At 50.9% G+C, this 15,281-nt stretch overlaps 1 protein-coding gene across 2 annotated transcripts in view; it reads left to right on the plus strand.

The window, feature by feature from the left end:
- The window catches only part of SEC62 (SEC62 homolog, preprotein translocation factor), a 670,644-nt gene that overhangs the window by 33,550 nt on the left and 621,813 nt on the right, over window positions 1-15,281 (plus strand). The window lies entirely within an intron of this gene.

Consider the following 15,281-nt stretch of genomic DNA (forward strand, 5'->3'; position numbering starts at 1 on the left):
GTGCTTTTTGGGGCGTTCACCCTGTCTCCTTTGGAGCGTACCGGCCTATTCTTGCAGAAGGACGTTCTGGCCGAGGTCAGCAGGGTCTGGGAAAAGCCACACTCTGGACTTTTCGTCAATAAGAAAATTGACGCACGATACAGGCCGCATTCTTCGGAAGAGGTGGCCCTGTCGTCTTGCCTGCCCCCTCCTCCACAGTGGTGGCTGCGGCCACTTTGCAGTCCAGGCCTGCAGCATCCTCTTCCACAACGGCTACTCAGGTTCTGGGAAAGGAGGATAAGCTACTTGACTCCCTTGGGAGAAAGATTTTCGCCAACTCGGCCTTGCAGCTCAGGCAGGCCAATGCCAAATTGGTGTTAGCGGGGGCTAATATGCGGATGTGGAAAGGTCTGTTGGAGTTTGAGGAGTTCATCCCGGTCAAGAAGCTGGAAGACTTTAAAGCGAGATTATCCGACGCCAGGGTCTTGGCCCAGGATCTCCTGAAGGCTGCGGCTCATCACGTAGACACCTCAGCTCGGGGCCTTATGCTGGGGGTTGATACCTCATGACAGGCGTGGCTGCATGCCACCAAATTTTCAAAAGAAGTGCAGGACAAGGTGTTGGACCTTCCGTTTGATGGGAAGGAGCTCTTTCATTCTACAACAAATGTAGAGCTGACCAAGACGAAGGATAGCACTCAGACAGCTAAGTCCTTGTCGGTCCTTGTTAAAACCCCTTTCAAAACTCAGAGACCGTTGTCGCAAAGTCGACCCTTCTCTGGCTTTAGGGGCTTCCTAGACCGTAAATCTTGCAGAGTGGATATCCCTTCGGGGAATAACCGCCAGAGGCAACAACGGACTCAGTTTTTCTCTTGCTCCTCAGCCTCCTCCTCAGGTTCAGGTGGCAACACCACCGATAAACCTACAAAATGAGGGTTCTCCGTGCTCGCACGAGACCCCGGTGGGAGGACGCATTGTGTCTCATTGGGAGGCGTGACAGACCATCACTGAAGACAGATGGGTCTTGTCAGTCGCTCGGGCGGGCTTCCGCTTACCCCTACCCCCTACCCCACCCTTCAACCCTCCTTTTCAGCTGTCAGGCTCGCCCTCCCTCAAAGCCGAGGTTCAGAAACTTCTGGACCTCAGAGCTGTAGAACCCGTTCCCCTTGGGGAGCAAGGGGAGGGCTTCTACTCCCGGCTGTTTACGGTGCCCAAACCCAACCAGGCTGGTCTGCGCACCATCCTAGACCTTTCCCAGTTCAATCTTTTCCTACCTCAAGAGAAATTCAATATGATCACGCCCAGCCAGATACGGTCCTCCTTGCAGATGGCCTATTGGCTCAGCGTGGTGGATCTTCAGGATGCGTACATGCATATTCTGATTTGGAATCCACACAGGAGATATCTCCATTTCTCTTTGGGAGAGGAGCACTTCCAGTTTCAAGTGCTTCCTTTCGGCCTCAGCTCTGCGCCATGTGTCTTCACAAAGATGATGTTGGTGATTGCGGCCTATCTTCATCTGCAGGGTATCCATGTTTATCTGTATTTGGACGACTGGCTCTTACACAGTCCTTGCCCGTTGAAAGCAGCGGGCAATCTTCAGTCTCTCCTTCAGCTCCTGTTCCATCTTGGGCTGTCGGTGAACTGGCTGAAATCTTCCATGACAGTCTTGCAGGACCTGATTTTCCTGGGTTTTCGCTGTAACACGATCGACTGCAGAGTGTACCTGACAGGGGACAGAATGGCAGATCTGTTAGCCACGTATCAGATGTTTGCACAGTCGGAGAGCATGTTGGCCTGGTGGTTCCACAGGCTTCTGGGCCTCATGGCCTCGGGCGTGTTGGCTCTTCCTCTTGCTTGTCTCAAGATGAGGTGGACTCAGATGGCCCTTTGGAGTTCTTGGCGTCAGGCTGTGGACCCGGACTCCAAGCTGATAATGATTCCGGCTTCCATGAGAGTGGACCTGGAATGGTGGTCATCTCTCAGCAACCTGTTGGTGGGTGCGGGGTTCCAGGACCCAGCCCCTACGGTGATGACCACGACGGACTCCTCCCTCCTGGGGTGGGGTGCGACGTTAGATCCTCTTCAGGTCTCAGATCTGTGGTCGCCTCAGGACAAGCTCCTCCATGTAAATCATTTAGAGCTTCTGGCGATGTTTCTGGCGCTCCGGGCGTTCAGACCGATCATAGCCAACAAGGTGGTCCTCATACGCACGGACAGTGTGGTGTTGATGTATTACATCAACAAGCAAGGGGGAACCAAGTCTCCCCCTCTTGTGGATCTGTCCATCCAGATTTGGGAGTGGGCTGTGCTTCATGGTGTTTGGCTGCTTGCCGCGCACTTCCCGGGCCAGCTGAATGTCACAGCGGATGCCCTCAGCCGGCGGACAGTGGTCAGCTATGAGTGGGAGTTGAAGGCGGAGGTCCTCTCATGGATTTTCTTGTGTTGGGGCACACTGGAGGTGGACCTCTTCGCTACGGCGGTGAACAAGAAGCTTCCTCAGTATGCCTCCAGAGGGGGTTGGGAGCCTCCAGGATGCTGGTGGATGCTCTCGAGATCCCATGGCACAACATGAGAGCTTACGCCTTCCTGCCTTTGCCTCTAGTTCACCGAGTAATTTGCAAGCTGAAGAACTCCGGGAACTGTTCCCTTCTACTCATAGTCCCGTGGTGGCCGCCAGGTTTTGGTCAGAAAGTCAACACCTGTCGGTGTTTCCGCCGATCGGGTTACCAGGGCGAACAGCAGCTGGGGCACCCCTCCCCACAATCGCTCAGCTTGGCGGCATGGTGCCTGAGTTCAAGTCTTTAGAACATCTTAACTTGTCTGCGGATAAAATGCGTATTATCCAGGCAGCCAGGAAACCCTTGACTAAGTCCCAATACAGAAGCAAATGGCTCAGGTTCTGTCATTGGTGTCTGGAAAAACAGTTGGACCCAATGGGGGTTACGATTGACACGGTGCTGTCCTTCGTATCCTTAGCAGAGTCGGGTGTTCATGTTCTGTCATGCAGAACTTACCTTTCAGCGGTCTCTGCTTACCTTTCTACGGACCAATGCTCTTACTCTCTGTGTAACCCAGTAGGTAAGAGGCATTTTGCAGGTTTGACGCACCTCTTTCCTTCAATTCGTAGTCCGCACTCGTCGTGGGATCTAAATGTAGTCCTGACGGCGTTGTGCCATAAGCTTTTTGACCCAATGGCCACAGTGGACCTCAAGTACCTATCCTGGAAAGTGTCCTTTTTGGTCGCCGTTACGTCAGCGAGGCGGGTGAGTGAGCTCCAGGCCTTGTCGGTGGAGCACCTCCTTTTGATCTTTCACAAAGATAAAGTAGTCCTACGGACAAATCCTGCTTTCCTGCCGAAGGTGGTATCTGAGTTCCATCTGAATCAGTCGATCTCCCTTTTTTCCGAACCCTACGTTAGAGGCAGAAAGGGTTCTGCATTGTCTCGATGTCAGAAGGGCACTTAAGTTCTATCTGGACAGAACATCCGAGCTTAGGAGTTTTTCTCAACTATTTGTGACTTTTATGTAACCCTCAGGGTAAGCAGGCATCTAAGGCGACTTATTTCCTGGTGGATCGCCGCCTGCATTACGGAGTCTTTCACCGTCCAAGGGCTGAAGCCTCCTAAGGGTATTCATGCACACCTGGTGTGGGGTAAGGCAACCGCGGTTGCTTTTCAGAAATATGTCCCCTGGGAGTCCATCGCTAGGGCAGCTACTTGGGCCTCCCATCTGCTTTTTGTAAGCATTATTGTCTTGACATGAGCTCAAGAGCTGATGCTCAGTTTGGTCAGGCTGTGCTGAAGAACCTTTTTCAGTAAGGGGTATTTCCATCCACCCATAGTTCCTGTTAGGAGTGCTTGGGAATCTCCCATAAGTATGGAGGAAAGGGGACTGGACGTAGGAGTATAACCAGGTTACTCACCACCTTACTCCTAGTCCATAGTCCCCTTTCCTCCATACGCCCGCTGTCCCCTCTAATAAGGTTCCTCTGTTATTGCTATTATTATAGAAAAGGACTGATGGGCGATGCGCGGGACGGAGCCAAGGTGGGTGGGGTAACGGCTGCGTGCCGGACCCCGCGCAAGAAAGAGAGGAAGGACACATTTTTGAAAAAATGTTGGATGCTTTTTACAAAGTGCTCCGGTCCCACAGGACGGAGAGATGTCCCATAAGTATGGAGGAAAGGGGACTATGCACTAGGAGTAAAGTGGTCACTACGGTGAGTAACCTGGTTATTACCTCTGATCAGGAGGGTAGCTAAATTTTCCTTGTGGGATGTCTTTATGGAACTTGATTGTTCTTAGTATGCATATATGCGCTAAATATGACTGGCTTCCAGTTCTTTCTGGTCATTCAATGTATCATTTGAAGTATTGGGGCCACGTGTTGCTGTGGATGGGAGATTTCAACTGTGTATTGGATGGGGGCATTAGACCTTTGTGAGCTAATTCGAAAACACTGGCATAGATGATAAGAGTTGCGATTGGAAGAAATATGTTGAATGCTACCTGGCGCTAAAAAAGGTTACTTGTTCTACTCAGTGTGTGGGGGGGGGATTCATGGCTCTTATTAGCAAATAGATTTTTCAATAATGGGTGTAGACCATGGCTCAAATGTGCACTCGCCACTGGCTAGTGATCATGGACTCTTGGAGAATAAGAAACAGTGTGATGCGTTTGTGTAAAATTGAGCTGGCAAGTGACTTTTCGAGGCTGGCCAATAACTTGCAACTTGAAATTTGTACCCCTGTGTAGAGGATGTACTTGAGTGTACAGCTACAGTGTACGTAGACAGAGCCTTTTTGTATCATGTGCCATTGATTGTCATATGCGTGCTGTGTAAGCAGCCCTTGTAGGTACCCACGTGGCGTTTAAATGTGCATATGTTCGGGAGATTTTGCATTGCGAATGTCACTGGAATTGGAAAAAAGGACATTTTTCAGATTTAATGAGGGCTTTGTTAAGAGCTGAAACACTGTACAGAGGGCCATGAATGTTGTAGTTAAAGCGTTTTGTATCTCTGTGTTGGTGGGGAATAGGAGAAAATGTACACAGGAGATTGATCAGCCTCCCTGCAGGAACAGGTGGCTTGACGTCGGAGTATAAGGGGAAGGGTGAAGAGTTGGTGAGGCAGGTAACAGAAGCGTGGTAAAAGCTTGGGAGATTTGATTTTGGTACTTGCGTAGCCAGACAACACAATGGAGACGATAAGGCGGCCCCGCTGCTGGAATGCTGGAAAATAGAGAGCAGGAATCTCAAGCCATTCTTGAGTAGGAAGATAAAGCAGGCGATATGATCAAGTACCCAGTAGATGTGAATCTGGTCTGTAGATGATACTGCTGAGCTATATTGGAGCCAGATCAGGTGGAGAATTGGTTGGTGATAGAATCTGGGACTGGATAATTTCAAGGGGTGCAGGGACCCCTCCAGACAGGGGACACTAGGGCAAAGGCCAGAGCAATCCGTGGTCCAGAGACTGGCATGGGAGTTGAGGGGAGAGGGCTGTAGGGTGAGGCCATGAATGTTAATGTGGGTAGCACCTTCTGTGTCACAATGCCTCCCAGTACTGTTTCTAGGCTACAGAAGAAAGTCCAGCCCCAGCAATGCTTACACAGACACAATCTACCTCGGAATCAGAGGTTGTACCTCCCTTTAAAGAAGACTGGGTTACAACTAAGTGTGTCCAGAGGCCATTTGATGCTATCCCTGTGGGAAACCAAGGCATATTGCCAGGCGCTGCCCATGCCAGGGGAAAGCAGCATCCCTGAACCCCAGACTCCAGGAAGAAACTCGAAACCTGCAGACCTGGATCCAGAACAAGCAGACCAGGAGTGAATCTTAGATCTGTTCCAGGATGAAATGCGTGGAATCCCTGACTTGAGTCCTACCCCAAGTTCCATCTTGCCATGTGGGTGCAAGGACAATCTGCCATCACCCTAGTGGATCCAGTAGTAGAAGGATGGCTATTCAAGCTGACATAATGACACAGGAAGAACTAAAACTGGGGGCCCACCCAAATATTGTGCGTCCACTTATATGCACTTAAATCCTCAGATGTAGGTGGAAATTTGGGTGCTGGAACAATGCCTTTAAGCCTGCATTATTATTGTTATTGTTATTTTGCACTTATATAGCGCCTTATATACCATTGGTATGGTCTGAAGGCGCTGGTAGGTTGAACGCCCTTGGGAACCGAAGTTCAGATCAGTAGAGAGAGTAGGGAGAGTCAAAAGGTGCGTGTGTGCACCGGATATGTGTGCAGCCCGTGCGGTACACATGAAAAAACCCTGAATCTTCATGCCTGGATTCTAAAAAGAAAACGTGCAAGTGGGATACTACAGGAAATGCAGCTTTTAACAGATGAGGTGATTAAATTGCACTGTTGATGGAAGAGTAAACTGTACACCATCTCTTATTCGGCTTTCGCTAGAGATGTGTTGATAGGGTGCATGATGTTTTCCCATGGAAGTTTATAGTTATACTCCTACGTCCCGTCCCCTTTCCTCCATACTTATGGGACATCTCTCCGTCCTGTGGGACGGGACCGGAGCATTTTGTAAAAAGCATCAACATTTTTTTTCAAAAAATGTGTCCTTCCTCTTTCTTGCGCGGGGCCCGGCACATGGCCGTAACCCCGCCCACCTTGGCTCCGCCCCGCACATCGCCCATCAGTCCTTTTCTCCGCTCGTTCGGGACTGGACGCACTTGCATCTGTGGAAGATTTTCTTCCCTTTTTTCCCTCTCTGGCTCTCGCTAGTGATCGCGTACTAGTCTGTCTATCTCGTTCAAACTAGACTTTCCAGATTGTTCATCGTGTCACCTCGCTTTGCGATGGCGGATCCCCATCCTCTTTGTTTCGAGTGTTTGGGTCTGGATCACCGTTGGGACTCCTGTTTTTATTGCGACTCCCTTTCGGTCCGGGCACTTCAACGTCGGGTCGAGCGGCGGGAGGTGGTGTTCCAACAAACTCATCCTTTGCATTTTCAGGCGTTCATCGAGGAAAAGAAGAAACGCCCCCCGGCCGGAGGATACCTTTCCGGTCGGGTTCCTCCCGGGCCGGGAGGGGCGTTGATCGCTCTGTCACCGGGGATTGCCCTAAGGTGCCCATTGGGCCTAATAATTGTACCAGAGTTTTCTCCGAGGGTCTCTGTAAGTGGCCTGTGGATACCGGAGCATGCTCCGAGGCCCCTCCTGTGGGGGCTGCTTGTAGGCCCAGTTCTACTGAGTCGTGGTACTGGAGCTTGCTCTGAGGCCTCTCTATCGGCTTCCCTCAAAAATAAGACCTGGGTGCGCCCCGAGGCCTTGATGGGGCTTGGTGTTACCGAACGGATGTTCGAGGCCCGCGCGAATAAGGCTGTTACCGGACCTGGGTCCGAGGTCCCTCGTATAGAGGCTAAAGCTACCAACATTTCTGAGGGGCCTGGCAAGGCCTTATCGGTGAAGGTTGTTTCTCACCGTTCCCGCTCTTGCGGCGACACCAGATCTGTTGAGGGGGCAAAGAAGGAAAATTCTTCTTTTACCGGCAGCGTCGAAGGCTAATTTGGCGGTTGGTATGTCGCAGAAAACTTCCAGGCCTCATAGTACCGGCTCTGCCGAGGTTCCTTATGTTAAGGCTAAAGTTAAGACCCCTGATCCATCGACAGGGACCCCTGCCTCACTTCCTCACGTGCCGCAGTTCCCCTCAGGTGATGACAAAATGGCGCCCGTTTCCGCCACGACCGGGGCGGCCATTTTGGGTGCTACCCCTACAACTGCCCCATCGGCCTCAGGTGTAGGGCTTGGTTCCGTGGGTGGACATAGAGTTCCTTGTGCGCATCCTTATCGGCCAGTTTGACTGGAACGCTCGGATGCCCCTCCCGCACAATGTTTCGTTGCCTGAGGGGTCGGCACCTTTGATTTATGTGGATATGTCTGTGGATGGGCCGCTGTGGCACCCTTCCCCGTTACGTCCCTGGAATTGTCCCCCTCATGAAAGGCCTCCTTTGGTTCCAAAACAGTCCCCGGAGGACGCCTTTTTCGGCAAATTTTAGACGCTCATGCGTACCGACCCCATGAGGGAATATTTCAAAGGGCTTTTTAGGAAGATATGTCCGCCTGCGCCTCCGGCTCCACCCGTTCCTCTGGTGGTTCCGCCCGCGCCTCCCTTGCCTACGGTGCCTTCCCCGACTCTTCTGCCTTTGCCCCCATTGTCCCCCGTTGACAAAGCAGCGCCCGACACGGTTCAGTAGGATCCGGAACTGTCAGATGACGCGCAAGGTGATCAGGACAACGAGGACCTGCCCCACTCTATTAGAGCTTTTCATGACTGGGTACTGGACATGATGTGCTTCTTGGATGTTCCGGTGCCTGAGGCACCCGCTCCGCAGGAGGGCGTGCTTTTTGGGGCGTTCACCCTGTCTCCTTTGGAGCGTACCGGCCTATTCTTGCAGAAGGACGTTCTGGCCGAGGTCAGCAGGGTCTGGGAAAAGCCACACTCTGGACTTTTCGTCAATAAGAAAATTGACGCACGATACAGGCCGCATTCTTCGGAAGAGGTGGCCCTGTCGTCTTGCCTGCCCCCTCCTCCACAGTGGTGGCTGCGGCCACTTTGCAGTCCAGGCCTGCAGCATCCTCTTCCACAACGGCTACTCAGGTTCTGGGAAAGGAGGATAAGCTACTTGACTCCCTTGGGAGAAAGATTTTCGCCAACTCGGCCTTGCAGCTCAGGCAGGCCAATGCCAAATTGGTGTTAGCGGGGGCTAATATGCGGATGTGGAAAGGTCTGTTGGAGTTTGAGGAGTTCATCCCGGTCAAGAAGCTGGAAGACTTTAAAGCGAGATTATCCGACGCCAGGGTCTTGGCCCAGGATCTCCTGAAGGCTGCGGCTCATCACGTAGACACCTCAGCTCGGGGCCTTATGCTGGGGGTTGATACCTCATGACAGGCGTGGCTGCATGCCACCAAATTTTCAAAAGAAGTGCAGGACAAGGTGTTGGACCTTCCGTTTGATGGGAAGGAGCTCTTTCATTCTACAACAAATGTAGAGCTGACCAAGACGAAGGATAGCACTCAGACAGCTAAGTCCTTGTCGGTCCTTGTTAAAACCCCTTTCAAAACTCAGAGACCGTTGTCGCAAAGTCGACCCTTCTCTGGCTTTAGGGGCTTCCTAGACCGTAAATCTTGCAGAGTGGATATCCCTTCGGGGAATAACCGCCAGAGGCAACAACGGACTCAGTTTTTCTCTTGCTCCTCAGCCTCCTCCTCAGGTTCAGGTGGCAACACCACCGATAAACCTACAAAATGAGGGTTCTCCGTGCTCGCACGAGACCCCGGTGGGAGGACGCATTGTGTCTCATTGGGAGGCGTGACAGACCATCACTGAAGACAGATGGGTCTTGTCAGTCGCTCGGGCGGGCTTCCGCTTACCCCTACCCCCTACCCCACCCTTCAACCCTCCTTTTCAGCTGTCAGGCTCGCCCTCCCTCAAAGCCGAGGTTCAGAAACTTCTGGACCTCAGAGCTGTAGAACCCGTTCCCCTTGGGGAGCAAGGGGAGGGCTTCTACTCCCGGCTGTTTACGGTGCCCAAACCCAACCAGGCTGGTCTGCGCACCATCCTAGACCTTTCCCAGTTCAATCTTTTCCTACCTCAAGAGAAATTCAATATGATCACGCCCAGCCAGATACGGTCCTCCTTGCAGATGGCCTATTGGCTCAGCGTGGTGGATCTTCAGGATGCGTACATGCATATTCTGATTTGGAATCCACACAGGAGATATCTCCATTTCTCTTTGGGAGAGGAGCACTTCCAGTTTCAAGTGCTTCCTTTCGGCCTCAGCTCTGCGCCATGTGTCTTCACAAAGATGATGTTGGTGATTGCGGCCTATCTTCATCTGCAGGGTATCCATGTTTATCTGTATTTGGACGACTGGCTCTTACACAGTCCTTGCCCGTTGAAAGCAGCGGGCAATCTTCAGTCTCTCCTTCAGCTCCTGTTCCATCTTGGGCTGTCGGTGAACTGGCTGAAATCTTCCATGACAGTCTTGCAGGACCTGATTTTCCTGGGTTTTCGCTGTAACACGATCGACTGCAGAGTGTACCTGACAGGGGACAGAATGGCAGATCTGTTAGCCACGTATCAGATGTTTGCACAGTCGGAGAGCATGTTGGCCTGGTGGTTCCACAGGCTTCTGGGCCTCATGGCCTCGGGCGTGTTGGCTCTTCCTCTTGCTTGTCTCAAGATGAGGTGGACTCAGATGGCCCTTTGGAGTTCTTGGCGTCAGGCTGTGGACCCGGACTCCAAGCTGATAATGATTCCGGCTTCCATGAGAGTGGACCTGGAATGGTGGTCATCTCTCAGCAACCTGTTGGTGGGTGCGGGGTTCCAGGACCCAGCCCCTACGGTGATGACCACGACGGACTCCTCCCTCCTGGGGTGGGGTGCGACGTTAGATCCTCTTCAGGTCTCAGATCTGTGGTCGCCTCAGGACAAGCTCCTCCATGTAAATCATTTAGAGCTTCTGGCGATGTTTCTGGCGCTCCGGGCGTTCAGACCGATCATAGCCAACAAGGTGGTCCTCATACGCACGGACAGTGTGGTGTTGATGTATTACATCAACAAGCAAGGGGGAACCAAGTCTCCCCCTCTTGTGGATCTGTCCATCCAGATTTGGGAGTGGGCTGTGCTTCATGGTGTTTGGCTGCTTGCCGCGCACTTCCCGGGCCAGCTGAATGTCACAGCGGATGCCCTCAGCCGGCGGACAGTGGTCAGCTATGAGTGGGAGTTGAAGGCGGAGGTCCTCTCATGGATTTTCTTGTGTTGGGGCACACTGGAGGTGGACCTCTTCGCTACGGCGGTGAACAAGAAGCTTCCTCAGTATGCCTCCAGAGGGGGTTGGGAGCCTCCAGGATGCTGGTGGATGCTCTCGAGATCCCATGGCACAACATGAGAGCTTACGCCTTCCTGCCTTTGCCTCTAGTTCACCGAGTAATTTGCAAGCTGAAGAACTCCGGGAACTGTTCCCTTCTACTCATAGTCCCGTGGTGGCCGCCAGGTTTTGGTCAGAAAGTCAACACCTGTCGGTGTTTCCGCCGATCGGGTTACCAGGGCGAACAGCAGCTGGGGCACCCCTCCCCACAATCGCTCAGCTTGGCGGCATGGTGCCTGAGTTCAAGTCTTTAGAACATCTTAACTTGTCTGCGGATAAAATGCGTATTATCCAGGCAGCCAGGAAACCCTTGACTAAGTCCCAATACAGAAGCAAATGGCTCAGGTTCTGTCATTGGTGTCTGGAAAAACAGTTGGACCCAATGGGGGTTACGATTGACACGGTGCTGTCCTTCGTATCCTTAGCAGAGTCGGGTGTTCATGTTCTGTCATGCAGAACTTACCTTTCAGCGGTCTCTGCTTACCTTTCTACGGACCAATGCTCTTACTCTCTGTGTAACCCAGTAGGTAAGAGGCATTTTGCAGGTTTGACGCACCTCTTTCCTTCAATTCGTAGTCCGCACTCGTCGTGGGATCTAAATGTAGTCCTGACGGCGTTGTGCCATAAGCTTTTTGACCCAATGGCCACAGTGGACCTCAAGTACCTATCCTGGAAAGTGTCCTTTTTGGTCGCCGTTACGTCAGCGAGGCGGGTGAGTGAGCTCCAGGCCTTGTCGGTGGAGCACCTCCTTTTGATCTTTCACAAAGATAAAGTAGTCCTACGGACAAATCCTGCTTTCCTGCCGAAGGTGGTATCTGAGTTCCATCTGAATCAGTCGATCTCCCTTTTTTCCGAACCCTACGTTAGAGGCAGAAAGGGTTCTGCATTGTCTCGATGTCAGAAGGGCACTTAAGTTCTATCTGGACAGAACATCCGAGCTTAGGAGTTTTTCTCAACTATTTGTGACTTTTATGTAACCCTCAGGGTAAGCAGGCATCTAAGGCGACTTATTTCCTGGTGGATCGCCGCCTGCATTACGGAGTCTTTCACCGTCCAAGGGCTGAAGCCTCCTAAGGGTATTCATGCACACCTGGTGTGGGGTAAGGCAACCGCGGTTGCTTTTCAGAAATATGTCCCCTGGGAGTCCATCGCTAGGGCAGCTACTTGGGCCTCCCATCTGCTTTTTGTAAGCATTATTGTCTTGACATGAGCTCAAGAGCTGATGCTCAGTTTGGTCAGGCTGTGCTGAAGAACCTTTTTCAGTAAGGGGTATTTCCATCCACCCATAGTTCCTGTTAGGAGTGCTTGGGAATCTCCCATAAGTATGGAGGAAAGGGGACTGGACGTAGGAGTATAACCAGGTTACTCACCACCTTACTCCTAGTCCATAGTCCCCTTTCCTCCATACGCCCGCTGTCCCCTCTAATAAGGTTCCTCTGTTATTGCTATTATTATAGAAAAGGACTGATGGGCGATGCGCGGGACGGAGCCAAGGTGGGTGGGGTAACGGCTGCGTGCCGGACCCCGCGCAAGAAAGAGAGGAAGGACACATTTTTGAAAAAATGTTGGATGCTTTTTACAAAGTGCTCCGGTCCCACAGGACGGAGAGATGTCCCATAAGTATGGAGGAAAGGGGACTATGCACTAGGAGTAAAGTGGTCACTACGGTGAGTAACCTGGTTATTACCTCTGATCAGGAGGGTAGCTAAATTTTCCTTGTGGGATGTCTTTATGGAACTTGATTGTTCTTAGTATGCATATATGCGCTAAATATGACTGGCTTCCAGTTCTTTCTGGTCATTCAATGTATCATTTGAAGTATTGGGGCCACGTGTTGCTGTGGATGGGAGATTTCAACTGTGTATTGGATGGGGGCATTAGACCTTTGTGAGCTAATTCGAAAACACTGGCATAGATGATAAGAGTTGCGATTGGAAGAAATATGTTGAATGCTACCTGGCGCTAAAAAAGGTTACTTGTTCTACTCAGTGTGTGGGGGGGGGATTCATGGCTCTTATTAGCAAATAGATTTTTCAATAATGGGTGTAGACCATGGCTCAAATGTGCACTCGCCACTGGCTAGTGATCATGGACTCTTGGAGAATAAGAAACAGTGTGATGCGTTTGTGTAAAATTGAGCTGGCAAGTGACTTTTCGAGGCTGGCCAATAACTTGCAACTTGAAATTTGTACCCCTGTGTAGAGGATGTACTTGAGTGTACAGCTACAGTGTACGTAGACAGAGCCTTTTTGTATCATGTGCCATTGATTGTCATATGCGTGCTGTGTAAGCAGCCCTTGTAGGTACCCACGTGGCGTTTAAATGTGCATATGTTCGGGAGATTTTGCATTGCGAATGTCACTGGAATTGGAAAAAAGGACATTTTTCAGATTTAATGAGGGCTTTGTTAAGAGCTGAAACACTGTACAGAGGGCCATGAATGTTGTAGTTAAAGCGTTTTGTATCTCTGTGTTGGTGGGGAATAGGAGAAAATGTACACAGGAGATTGATCAGCCTCCCTGCAGGAACAGGTGGCTTGACGTCGGAGTATAAGGGGAAGGGTGAAGAGTTGGTGAGGCAGGTAACAGAAGCGTGGTAAAAGCTTGGGAGATTTGATTTTGGTACTTGCGTAGCCAGACAACACAATGGAGACGATAAGGCGGCCCCGCTGCTGGAATGCTGGAAAATAGAGAGCAGGAATCTCAAGCCATTCTTGAGTAGGAAGATAAAGCAGGCGATATGATCAAGTACCCAGTAGATGTGAATCTGGTCTGTAGATGATACTGCTGAGCTATATTGGAGCCAGATCAGGTGGAGAATTGGTTGGTGATAGAATCTGGGACTGGATAATTTCAAGGGGTGCAGGGACCCCTCCAGACAGGGGACACTAGGGCAAAGGCCAGAGCAATCCGTGGTCCAGAGACTGGCATGGGAGTTGAGGGGAGAGGGCTGTAGGGTGAGGCCATGAATGTTAATGTGGGTAGCACCTTCTGTGTCACAATGCCTCCCAGTACTGTTTCTAGGCTACAGAAGAAAGTCCAGCCCCAGCAATGCTTACACAGACACAATCTACCTCGGAATCAGAGGTTGTACCTCCCTTTAAAGAAGACTGGGTTACAACTAAGTGTGTCCAGAGGCCATTTGATGCTATCCCTGTGGGAAACCAAGGCATATTGCCAGGCGCTGCCCATGCCAGGGGAAAGCAGCATCCCTGAACCCCAGACTCCAGGAAGAAACTCGAAACCTGCAGACCTGGATCCAGAACAAGCAGACCAGGAGTGAATCTTAGATCTGTTCCAGGATGAAATGCGTGGAATCCCTGACTTGAGTCCTACCCCAAGTTCCATCTTGCCATGTGGGTGCAAGGACAATCTGCCATCACCCTAGTGGATCCAGTAGTAGAAGGATGGCTATTCAAGCTGACATAATGACACAGGAAGAACTAAAACTGGGGGCCCACCCAAATATTGTGCGTCCACTTATATGCACTTAAATCCTCAGATGTAGGTGGAAATTTGGGTGCTGGAACAATGCCTTTAAGCCTGCATTATTATTGTTATTGTTATTTTGCACTTATATAGCGCCTTATATACCATTGGTATGGTCTGAAGGCGCTGGTAGGTTGAACGCCCTTGGGAACCGAAGTTCAGATCAGTAGAGAGAGTAGGGAGAGTCAAAAGGTGCGTGTGTGCACCGGATATGTGTGCAGCTCGTGCGGTACACATGAAATAGCTGATTCTTATTGGTAGGTGTGGTGGTTGAGAGATCAGGAGAATGTGTTCGTTCTGGCAGGATTTATCCAGGAACGGATGTGGCTGCGTTAGGCCTGAGGAAAACGCCTGGCTGGGGGTGTGAGACCAGCAGTGTTTACATAGAATGATGTGGAGTAAGCGGTGGATGTTCGTATGGGAACAGTTATACCGAATGGTGTCATAGTATCTCTGTGTTCTAGTTGAGTGGTGATGTAAAGGAGAGAGTAAGCGTGGGATGTGGTAAGAATGGTTATATGCTCTTTCAATGTGCAAACTTCTAGAATCACTTTCCCAGAGAGGCTACCGGGCGAACTTCTAAGTACAATTTTCCATACAGAGGCTATTGGGAACATTTCTAAATTCAGTTTATCAGCGAGGCTATTAGGCACACTTCTAAGTGTAACATTCGCGGAGGCTATTGGGTACACTTCTAAATGCAAATTTTCACAGAGCGTCTACTGGGCTACATTTCTAAGTTCAATTTACAGAGAGGCTATTGGGCACATTTCTAATCTTGACGGAGAGGCTGTAGGGCACACTTTCTAAATGTAACTTTCACATGCTAACTTTCACAATTCCATCTAAGAGTGGACATGCTAACTTTCGCAGTTCCGTCTAGGAGTGGGCATGCTAACTTTCCCAATTC

Source organism: Ambystoma mexicanum, chromosome 10 (genome assembly GCF_040938575.1).
Source record: "Ambystoma mexicanum isolate Mex_15411 chromosome 10, UKY_AmexF1_1, whole genome shotgun sequence".
Classification (NCBI taxonomy): Eukaryota; Metazoa; Chordata; class Amphibia; order Caudata; family Ambystomatidae; genus Ambystoma; species Ambystoma mexicanum.